A 12,144-nucleotide genomic window follows, 5' to 3' on the forward strand; every position below is an offset into this window, starting at 1 on the left:
CTCTCGACAGTATATCATATATTTAGTAAAATAACCTTTAGATAAGATAATTGATGCACGCATTTGGTTTATCTTAAAGATCTGCTCTCGCGAATCCGAAAATAGGGGGGACGATGGCCTACCAGCGATACTTGATGATGCCTCCACAGGTCGTCTCGCGTGACGTCACGCGGCAACGAATCTTCAAGTACTGTCTCTCGAACAGGATTCTCCGAGTATTCGCGCGGCCGCGATACACGGTGCAACTCGCGATCGGCGAATGCAATTTCTGTGGCGCGTTCGTGTCGCGGCATCGCCGATAACTTGGGAAAAGCCTCTCTTCGCGGACGGTGTATATGACTAACTAAGAAACGTATTGTGTTGTCGTGTGTCGAAGGATCCGGTGAACTTTAGTCTCCCTTCGAGTCATCGAGTCAGTAAGAAGTTGCCTTGCTGGGCGACCCGTCGCTCCCTTTTCGAGAGACTGGTATGTCTTTCCATCTCAACGTTTACTAACGTATTGTTAGTATCTATACTAAATTGTCATACTATTGTGCGCGACTAACGACCGAATCATAGCTAATTGTAATTTTATTTCAGCAATTTTTTTGGATCCTCGTGATAAAATCCATTATGCAAAATATTTGTTACACTTCCGGAGTTACGAATACTTTGTGGTAATTGCGAGAAAATTGTACAAACATATCTTTTTGGTGGCAATATATTTTCAAATATATTCCAATTTGTTTGAAACGTATTGCTGCAAATTCGTTGGTTTTAAATTGCTAAAACGTCATTATCATTTTCATCGTTTATATTTTATTATTCTTGTTGTCACGCAATTTTTATATATATGTGATAATATAGTAATAGTATATATGATTTACTGAAATTAATTGAGCACTTTAATAACGCGGCCTATTTTAATTATTTATCCTTGACCTCCGAGCAATGCCTTTTGTCATGCCGGCTTTGTCGAAAGTAATCTACATGCTGAGGAAAAAGTTCTCCACCGCTGGAAAACACAGTGACCCAGTGACACGTGAAACGCAGTTATTTTACCGGTGTAGAACTTTCGTTTTTCTGTTCGTGAAAGTGTGACCTAGGTTGTTTAATTTTTCAGAATTAATAGTTTTTCTCCCCCTTTTTTTTTTAAATTCGCGCGACAGTAAACTTCACATTCAAGTAGACCGATGTAATCAAGCATATATTCAATCGCGTATCTTACGACTTATTATTTTCCGCTCGATGCTTCGGATAATGACGTTTCCGAAGGCAGCTATAAGTCATTTATGTGTTACATCAATCGTCTTATCCTGAATTATTGTGGATTATTTTCGTATTGTAATGTATTATGTACATTTAATACTAAAACGACCCATCATAATCGCACATAATTGCACATAACAAACACACTTGTATTCTTTATTTTCATGTTATAAATGCATTGATATAGTCACAAATCTGCGAATGTGTCGGAATTAAACTAAGGAAAATGACGTCTGTGAAACAATCGAGGAGAATTAACAATTACAAAGTTACATAACATTGAAAATAATTTTTATGACGCCAATTTTATAAGGTTATAAATAGATTACGTTGTATAATCTCTCAGGTAATTTTATAAAATTGAAGAGAAGAAATTGTTTGGTAAGATTTAATGAAATCGAGAAGAGGGCTCGAAAAAAAAATGGACAAACGGGAAGGAACGGTGGGAAAATACATCGGGTACCACACACGCGATTTGAGGCGCCGCGATTTTGGTCTCGTGCGTGTGCAAGATTTAACACGCACGTGCAATGCGTGCCCCGTGGGGGCTATACCTGTTCACTTGAACGGCGACACGGCACGGCCAGTGACATAGAAGAGACACACGGGGGAGACAGCAAAACCGAGAAAGAGAGGGGTTTTGAGGAGGTGGAAAGGAGGAGGGGGGGGGGCGGAGGAGAAGAAAAGGGAGGTAGGGTAGGAGCAAACGAAGGTGCACTGTGCGCCGCGTGTATAGAGAGAAAACGACGACCGCGACTCGCGCGTATACGAACCCGCGGAGCCGAGAATCGGCGAACCGAGAACCGAACGGCGAACCGCTCACCGATTCCAAAGTCCGCCGACAGTCAGGCAGGTTCAGTTGTCTCCGAAACCCCGAACTGTTCGGACGCGTTTTCCAGAGGTAGTTTTCTTTTCGTCCCCCCCACGAGCGCGTTCGCGAACACGCTCCTCGCGCGATCCGCGATCTCATCTTTGACAGATACCACCACGTTTCGAAGTGCCTTCGAAAATTCGACTCGACCACGGAGATCGAATCGGATCGATTCGCGAGAGAGACAATTCGTTTGCCCGACCTCACGAGAACAACGGGGCTAGCCACGGCTGTCAACGTAGGGTTTCCTACCTTCTGCTGCGTCGATAGAACAACCCCTCGCGAGAACCAACCACCTGTCCCGCTGTCCAGCGAGACGAAGGGAAACGCGAGATCGTCGCTGATCCGAACGATCGATTTGCTAAGACGTGAGTATTGTGACGGTGGGGGATTCACCGGGGTTGCGCTCACGCGAAGAGGGCGACTATCCAACCGCCGCGACCGCCGTGAACCCTTCTCGTGTGCACCACCATCGCGCGCCACGCGCGTAATCGCTATACCAATGAGTTTTAGCCGGACGAAAGATAATTCTGTCTCGCGTTTAGAAAGTAAAGATGCCAAAGTGGGGGGGTCGAATCACCGCGATGGGGAACGAGAATGCGTACGGATAACGCGTATTCATTATTAGATATTTATGGCCGGCACGAGTGTGCAAAATTAGGTTATTGAAACGTTCCGCGTTGGAACCGAACCACGCAACGCGATGATAATATTGTTTCATATGTTTAAATCACGCTGGAAAATTACGCTCCGATATTCGCGAGGCTCAACACAAATACAAAAATATTTTTATATGAAGCTATTTATCACGTGACGAGATGTGTAATTTCTGTTTTTTGTTTATCGATGCATTATAAATACGGCGAATAAGACTTTTGCATCATATGGCAAATTTTTGTTTGTCAGCGATATAAATATAAATTGAAAAAAAAAATGAAATCACATCTGAATGTGATATAATCTCCAGATAATTGAATATAATTTTAGAATATAATTTTTTATGATATTTTATTCGTAAGTGTCAATTATGCTAATTATTTATATCAGTAAAAGATATATTTAAAAAAGATAACATGTCACTTTCGTACGATTATTTATTTCATGTTTTATCTCTTACAAGCGTGAAAGTAATGTTTTCTGAGAAATATCGTACATTGTGGAGTTAAAAAGATCTGGTCGCTCTGGAGTAAGGAATTCGTACGTAGTTTTATATCGTGGACGGTTTATATGCACGTCCGATCGCTTACAAGCAGCCGCGATACCGAACGCGCTTCGTTTCAGTGATGTGGAGCTACGATTGCTCCAAGATATAGCACACACTCGATGCTAAGAAAACGTAATATAGCGATTGCGCTTATTCTACGCGATTGTTTCGGAGTAGACTTTCGATAACGAATAGATAAACCCTCTTTGCTTTACGATAGTGTAGCATCGCGTCGTTTATATCGAGCTGCATAATTTAGATCGCGTTTGTTTTTAACGTCATGATGCAAATGACGGTTACGTTCAGAATCTCATAAGAGAATTGTTGCATTGTTGTAACGTTTATATTTTTATACTTAGAATAATTAAAAAATTAAACATTGAATATTAATTCTATAATTAAGACAAAGATATATAGATATATTTTTACGTAGTAAATAATAGCTGCGTTGTATAACAAAAATGTATCTCTGCAGATTCGTAAAAAAAGAAGAAATAATTTAATTTATTTGAAATATTTTATCAGTCGCCAAATTTTAATTTAATAAAGAAGCATATATATGGAAAGAAGATAGGTAACTAATAGAAAAGAAAAGGTAATTAATGGTTTTGCGTTGTAATATATATTCATAGATGTTCGTAAATGCTTTCACTTCGTATAGATATATCTGTAGAGAGTTGCACGTGACTTGTAGATGATCGCTCGGTTGTATATTCGATATATGATAAATCAAAAATTGTGCTCGCTACATGTCCAACGAAGTACCTGTCAATGTGCCCACATATTTTGTTGTTTATATTTGATTGTGTTTAAAATCTATTATATCAATTACGTATCCTATAGTAAAATTACGCTAGAAATTCTGTACTAAAGATGAATTACGGGAAGTGTTGTTACCTAACTAATTTCACTTTGCATACCGTAAGATCTGAACTTTGATTCGCTGTCAATTTCATCGATATTTCATCCGGATGCAGCAAGAGCAAAGCTCTCGTGATCCTTTCTAAAGAAATGTATGATTACTTTATCGTGTGACACATTGTATAAGAATATCAGCAAAGATTTCAACAAAGATGTTACATTAGCAGGCACAATGAATTTTTCTTTGTTGTTCGCGATATTATGATGCTCTTCGTGAGATGACAATTTCGTATCCGCTAGCGAAAGTTTTTCTGGCAGGATTGAAATGTGGGAATTCCAATATGCAAAAATTTAAACCTCGATGTCGCAGAAGTGAAAAAAAGGACTGTCTACTTTATTATTATAATTTTTCGTCTCGCAGTTTATCGAAGAGAAAATATATAACTTTGCAATTAGCAATAAGATACAATATTTTTCACACAAACGATTTCCATTGAATGGCTTCTTTATATTGATCTTGCAATAAAGAAAAAGATATATAGCATTCGCCTGCGTATTAACATCAACAGAAAGGCCAATTGCGCTAACACACATTCTGTATAAATTACTTCTATTAATATCGCACGACCACGTCTCTGAGTCCGTGTAATATCGAGCGACGCGAGGCGACCAGGTAATGACTAATTAAACCCGCGATAAGGATAATGAAATATTTCAGAAACCGTAGGGGAGACGTGCGCTATGATGCGCGGTAATGTAACGAGGTAGAATGGAGTTATAAGAGCATCTAATGAACGCTTAATACACTAGCGATCTTTCACAAATGTCAGAAGTCATATGTGTATAATCACACGTGCGCATGTATGTTGGTCTTCCTGTTTTCGAGCGCGCGCGTTCCTTAATCATCCGAAATGTAAAGATTTTCAGTTGTTCGACATACGCAACGTTCACAGACGCTGAATAACAATGATTTATCTTGTTCTCGACCGTATCGCACATAGCTCGAATAGTCTTTCCTTTATCTCTCCTTTTTTCGTTCATACTTTGAGCATTACGAGAAATATGTAACGAAATCTTCAACGGTGATGTGTTCAAGAGGCGTGAGGGAGCAGACGAAATCGTTAAGACATTTATGACCGTCCAGTGCGATATAAAATTGCGCCGTGTGCGCTTAAAGACATCGTAGTTAAGGAGTAGAGATAACATTACGTTTTCCGGTTTACTTGACATGCCGTGCAAGCTCGCCGAAATACAAAACTACGCTCGTGTACGTATTATTAAAACAATCGGATGTCGAAATTCATTCCTTGCGCTTGGAACCCAGAAATAATACAAATTTTCTTAGTGGTGCCAATTTACAACTGCAGGTGATTTTAATAGATTATATAACACAAGATTTTCTAGATTAAAAAATGCATGACAGATTTTATGCGCTGTTTAATCCATCAATACACAGTAACTAATCATTTTTATTAAGTATTTACATACTTAACATTAATTTACTTTTATTAACGTGCAACAGAGAGCATTTAAGAACGCCGCAATTTATTTTACGGATAGGTCATTACGTTGATTCGTCATTTTAATGCACTCATCCTTGACAAAGGTCTTTTGATCATTGCACAAATGTGATAATGAATATGGTAGGCGCATTTTTCTATGTTATTAATTTTTTTCCGGACAACGTCCGGACTACTCATAAAAATTACTTTTTAATTAAATTAAAGAGTGTTATGTATACATGAAGTTACTTGTTGATTAAATTTTAATAATATATTCTAATTTAAATTATGTACACAGCCAATTAGAAATTCAAGATAAAATTTAAACACAGATTTGCGGGGGAAAAAGACTTTCGCATATATGTAACATATATCATTGTATGATCTATAGGAAGGAAATAACGTTAATCTCCATTTGTCAACATATCTCAATAATTGAGACTTGATATTTTGCGTACACACACTTTAGCAAATAGTAGGCGGCATACAAATCTCGCGTAACGGTTATTACATTTACAGTTAGTTTTACACATTTCTCGCACAGAAGTGCTAATAACCACAGTTATTTTCCTTCGGATGCGATCGAGTTGAAGAAGATTGGCCACTGTGGCCACGGTGCATAATGAATCAGAGATTTTTGCATCGAGGATCCTCGTGTGTGATCTATTATGCTCTTCCACGTGAAGACTGCACATCGATGCAGGCACACCTTACCAGGTGATTCGTTGTGAAACGGTTGTAACATTCACGAGCCGATCGTTTCGCGGACTTTCTAAACCATGGCGAATATAGTATCCGGCCACGTGCGTGCGTTTGTCTCGCGCGTCTCAGTCAGTACACGGCGAATAGATGCAGGTGCAACAAAGTGTCTAGGAGTGGGCGAAATGTACGAGCGTATTGGCGTCGATACCGATACATCGATAGGATTATCGACAGCGCGCGTTCGTATAAAAATCTCGTACTGCCAATTAATCGGCGGTTCTTAATTGTTTCGTATGACAGAAGTTCCGGATCGATTATTCATGTCAGGTTTCGCTCTCGCTAAATATTTTTGTTATTAGAGATTATTTTAGGACGGATTATTTTACTCTATTCTCGACGGATCAGTTTCGCCCATTTCAGTTCCAAGGAAGCGTTGAAAGAGCGTCTAATCTCGTTATACGTAGGACGAGATGCATATAAATATCATTGCTATATTTAATTCGCGATTGCACGCACAGATACGGCGGAATTAAATTGCGCCGGGATGAAAACGCGAGTATGAAAATTAATTTTGTTAGAAAAACGAGTGGGGATCTATCGCGTGTTCTGCGCGTGTTCTACATTGTGTTCGGAGACGCGCGTTGGGCATTAGCGTGCGAATATAATTACGATCCGCATGGTTGAAAATCGTTCAGAGCCATAATTATATTTCCTGCATATTCCTCGACTCGCGTTTAGTCACACTTGATAATGTGGCGTGTTAATACGACGATGTAAAAGCGATGCGAAGCATCTTTATTAAGATAAGTAGATTTATAGTCTGATCGAACAGCGTTTTGCCTTTCACAGTTCTTTGTGTATCGAAATCGCGGAGTTATGTCGAGCGAACGCCTTCAAGAAAGCTACTAAATCCAATGTAGTGTCGTTCGTAATCAACATTAGCCTAATTTAATGGGTAGAACAATGCGCTGACGCCGACCAACGGTGCAGTACGTCAATGCGTGCACGCAGCTGAGTCTTCCATGTGTATAAATAATGCAAAATCCTTCCGCGACCGGACGTGATATACAAACGAGTATTTAGTATAACACGTAATATATCATCGCGGACACAGACTTTTATATTGCAATGCTATTAAATTTTAAGTTATCCGTAGAATTACTATAGTGCTTAACAGACAATAGCAAAAGCAATAATAAACATACAAGTCTACTCCAAATTAATTAGATAAATAAATTATAATTAGTTTTTGCAATACTTATTCTTAATTGTGAAAATAAGTTACAAGAAGAAAATTTTAAATATTTCTATATTTGTTTTCATCCAAATTTATAATTAGACAGTCACTGAATGATTCTGAAATGTTGCGCACACATGAGAGAAATCACATTACTTATTTAAAGCGGTATTATTTGTAGGGCGTATCTGGCTTCTTGTTAAATTCCCAAGATGTAAATTAAAATAATAAGTATAGTACCCTTTATATAGAAACCTACTTCATTTTTCAATGAAGTGAGTTTATCGAAACGCATCTCGCGAGAAATGTAAAGATTCCGTTGACTTACGGACAAGGTTGGGGAAGAAGTGCGCGCGTCGTAATTAATATTGACAAATATCAACCTCGGAAGATCCGCGATGCGCCCGGCGTACATTTGCATGCGCGAATGGCGCGTGCTTCTCACGCATGCATGCCGAACGAGCGGCGCGTAGCTCGGTGGCATCTTTTCTTTTCGCAAGGACCTTTCATGTCGCCTCTGAGTATATATACAATGGATCGGTGTCATCTCTGACCCTGGTGTAACGGGAGAAAGAGATGACGCGTCGTAGAAATTCGCGTCGAAGGTCAGCTGAAACTGCAAGGAGTTTCCTTTTGTTCCCTATTAATCGACAAAAGGATTCGAAGAATCAGAAGGAATTAACATTTAACAGATAACGATTTCGATTTAATTAAAGCAAATTATTCAATATTATGTAATATTAAAGAGATCAATTTCGTTTACGTATTGATTATATCGGTGAATATGATTACGTTCGCAGAACGTAAATATGACGTAAATTGATTATATCGTGAATATGATTTCTTGATGAGATCTTTCATCGCGCGCATTAAAAGAAATATCTATTTTTTTCTATATATATTGAATACCACGGCAATTACGATTGGCAAGATTGTTTAATTAGGGGATCGTTTTTCGTTGATCGATAACAGATAACAGTCAACAGCCGCGAGTTTCGATTACCGTTACAGACCAGTTTATCTTTCTTGCGAGTCGCTTAATGACATGCGTGACGCCATCTGATCGATCAATTTGATCCGTCAAGAAAGTATTCCCCCTTTCGGGTCTCGTGCATGCAATCTCGTTTCTCAACGATGGCACCGATGGTCAATGATGTAACGCGTAATGTGGCAACTAATGAATTCTTCAATCAATGGATATTTAATTCTGGATCGATATTTCCTCGAATAATATCGTTTGTTTTAATATTACACAGTATTTTCCGTAAGACATTATAGATTGTCGAATAGAGGCACAGATAGCCGTGAAAGAAGATAAGAAAAAAATATACGTGAATTTATACCGTGAATTTAATGCTCACTGTGAATTTATAAGTAATACAATTTATTTTTGCAGCTTTTTTGTTTAATCGTAAAATATTAATTCGGAACTGTCAATTAAAAAACGAAGTCGGTTGCTAAAGGGTACTACTTATTATTTTAATTTACATCTCGATTGTGTTAAATACATACGTAGTTTCCGTAAATACAATGATAGCTTAAAGTGCCGGAGAAAAATTACTGAGTCGATAGAAAACTTCTACCGGATACTTCTAATCACTTCGCGAACATAACAGCGCATTTATTGTCATCAAGAATCATTAGTAAACTGTTTCATCGAGTTGGATATTATATAATCGCTATATCGCTTAAATTACTGTGCGTAAAAAGCGAAGATGATGCATATCCTGTTAATTTCCTCGGTCTTTCGAAATCTATAATAAACGTTGGAACTAAAAATATGAATTTTATTTCATGAAGTTAGGGTACCATAATATTACAAATTATTTTCGCAGACAATTATCAACATATCTTTTCTGGCTTCGCTATAATCATGTAACTTGATAAATGTAAATTTGAACGCATTCAAACTCAAGTTTTTGCATAATAATCTCGCATAATATTTATTGCATATAAAAATTATTAATATTAATATTTTATGTATTACAATATTGAAAATTAAAAAAAATATAACAAAATATATACAATATCTAACAAATTATATACAAAACTAAATCCATGAGATATCGTAACATAGATTCTTTATCCGTTAATGTGCAAGTTAAAGTTATGAAAGGCACGGTTTTCATGATAGGAATGTTTTTTGTATTTATCATATATGCACGTGAACACATAAAACTGGATCATGGCGAGCGCGCACGATTCGGAAGACTGTTGCGAAAAGGAGATATACGATGAACCCGGGGAACTGATGGTACGTGCACGGAGAGAATTTTTTGTTATATTTTACCCTTAAATTCACTACAAACTTGGGACAACTTGGCAACCAAGGAATTTTTAAAATATACAAAAGACATTTTACAAACAACGTGATAAAAATTACCAAGCAGATTGGTAAATTTTGAAAAATTATTGAAATTTCCTAGATATATTTTAGTAAAATTAATCAAACATATTTTATATTTTAATGTAATAGATATTAACATTTTTTATTATGGTGGATATTAATCAGAATAGCTCGCATAAAATTCTTGGTGGTACATGTTGTCCCACAACTACCATGATTTCAGGGTAAATTTTAAGAGAAAATTATCTCCGTGTGGTGTCCGCAAATAATTTGTTTGCAATAATGACCATCCAAGGCCGATAATTTTATAAAGATCCTCCGTTTTACCGGATCGGCGTCGCGCTCTTCCCTTTCGCTTCACCCGGAAACGCGCGCACGCTTATATCGGATTGAGCAATCAAATCGAATATAGACACCGCCGGGAGGATCGAACGGGGAAAACGTTGCCTTAGCAATTTAATAACGCCTCGGGACAGGTCGCATATGTCCTGTGTAAATAGCCGCGTTCTAAAAGGTAGATTCTCTCGCGCGCTCACTTGCGCGTGTTGTGGCCTCGATTCGCCGCCACGGCCTTCCCAGATTGCCCGAGACGTTCATAGACTCCCAACGAAACGACGCGAAAGTGTACCATTAACGAATTTTACTCTTGTATGTAGAAATTTGAGCACGTAATTTTTTACGACTTCTCAGAAATCGCACACTTTTTCTAATACAATATTTACGCTACATAAAGTTGTTAATTCTTCAATCGTTCGTATAATATTAAACAAATTAAACTTTATAATTATTATTATTACTATGTTTAGTATATGATAACAATATATTATTATTATTCTATTAATTTTTATGTACAATTAATCTCAATTTGTAGCGAGAAATATTACTTATGCTGTCTGGAATATAATATTTCTAATTTCTTAGCGTAGCTAGGACAAATGGAATTATTAGCATTTTAGCGTCTCCCATAAAAATGTAGGTACGTTATCTTTTATAGTGCAACAATGCGGAAAATATTGAAAGCGCGTTTATAGCCGCTTTATGGTCGTGTAATATCTATAACTACAAAAATTACATCTTTACGCGGGATCCAAGTGCACTCTGGCAGTAGTACAGGTACGGTATGAGTGAGCCTTAGAGTATCTGATAGTAAGAGGAAGGGAGAAAGGCGGAGGAAACGGAAAGAGATTTGAATGCCGGTCAAGCCGCTTTGCCGGTACCTTGACCTTGTCTTGACCACAGACTACAGTCCGGTTCGCTCTAAATCCATGTATATGGGTGTTTTTCACTGTGATTTTTTGAGACATCAATAATGACGCATCAGATAGATAATTAATCAAATAGACATTTATGTGAAAGGTTCTTTTTCAATTGTTAGAATTGCTAGAATGTCTCGAATCAAACGACGTTCTATAGATAAGATTATTTATAAGCTGTTAGCACAACACACACATACGGAACCTGAATTAAATTAAATCGTCGAATTAAGCGACGTAATGCAAAATTCATGGAGCATAAAGTCGAAAGTTCTTCTCCGTTCTAGATGATAGAGCAACTAACGCGCGGTCATTGCCTTTGGAGAGTTTGATCGGCAGATTCTATGATGCCAAGAAACGCGGATATCGCGGTATCTTCTTGGTTGAGGATAGCTCGAGAGTAATCAGTTTTATCGAATAAGTACCAATGTTGTTACAAATTATACTTTATTTGCTGAATGCAATTTGAGTGACCAAAAACATTGACCACTATTTTAATTTTAATTCCAATTTTTTAACATGTATGTATCTAAGCGATCTTAGCAATTTATAAACTATATAATATTATTATACTTTTTTAATATTTTTTCGTTAGTTGCTTATTCTATGATGGCTCGGTAAATTTAATACGCTACACGCTCCATGTGCACAAAAGTTTTGCATTATTTTTCTTTTATTATACATTATTGTTCGGTGAAATTATAATCTTAGAATGAAAAGGTTTGATATAAAAGATTATATTTTATGTCATGGAAGAATTTTATTAGAAAACTAATAAATTTCCTCCATGTTATAGTCACATATTAACTTAAAAATCAATCTCGAAAGTTAATCTCGGAAATTAACTTTTTTACAATTAATTTTTACATAGCGTATATGATGAATCTACACATGAACTTGATAATACATATAGATTTTT

General features: G+C 37.1%; 1 protein-coding gene across 2 annotated transcripts in view; it reads left to right on the top strand.

Annotated features, from left to right (window-relative positions):
- The first annotated feature begins 231 nt into the window (after positions 1-231).
- The window catches only part of LOC139769836 (UNC93-like protein), a 53,723-nt gene continuing 41,810 nt past the window's right edge, over positions 232-12,144 (top strand). Inside the window, exon 1 of one of the 2 annotated variants that reach the window (XM_071701396.1) lies at positions 232-466. The gene's annotated coding sequence lies outside the window, so the exon portion shown is untranslated. Of the gene's footprint in view, positions 467-1,946; positions 2,488-12,144 lie in introns of those variants that run through there. The other variant, XM_071701309.1, reaches the window with a different exon arrangement.

Source organism: Temnothorax nylanderi, unplaced genomic scaffold (assembly GCF_030848795.1).
Source record: "Temnothorax nylanderi isolate EJ_2023f unplaced genomic scaffold, tnyl_v1.0 TNYL_tig0001_pilon, whole genome shotgun sequence".
NCBI classification, from domain to species: Eukaryota; Metazoa; Arthropoda; class Insecta; order Hymenoptera; family Formicidae; genus Temnothorax; species Temnothorax nylanderi.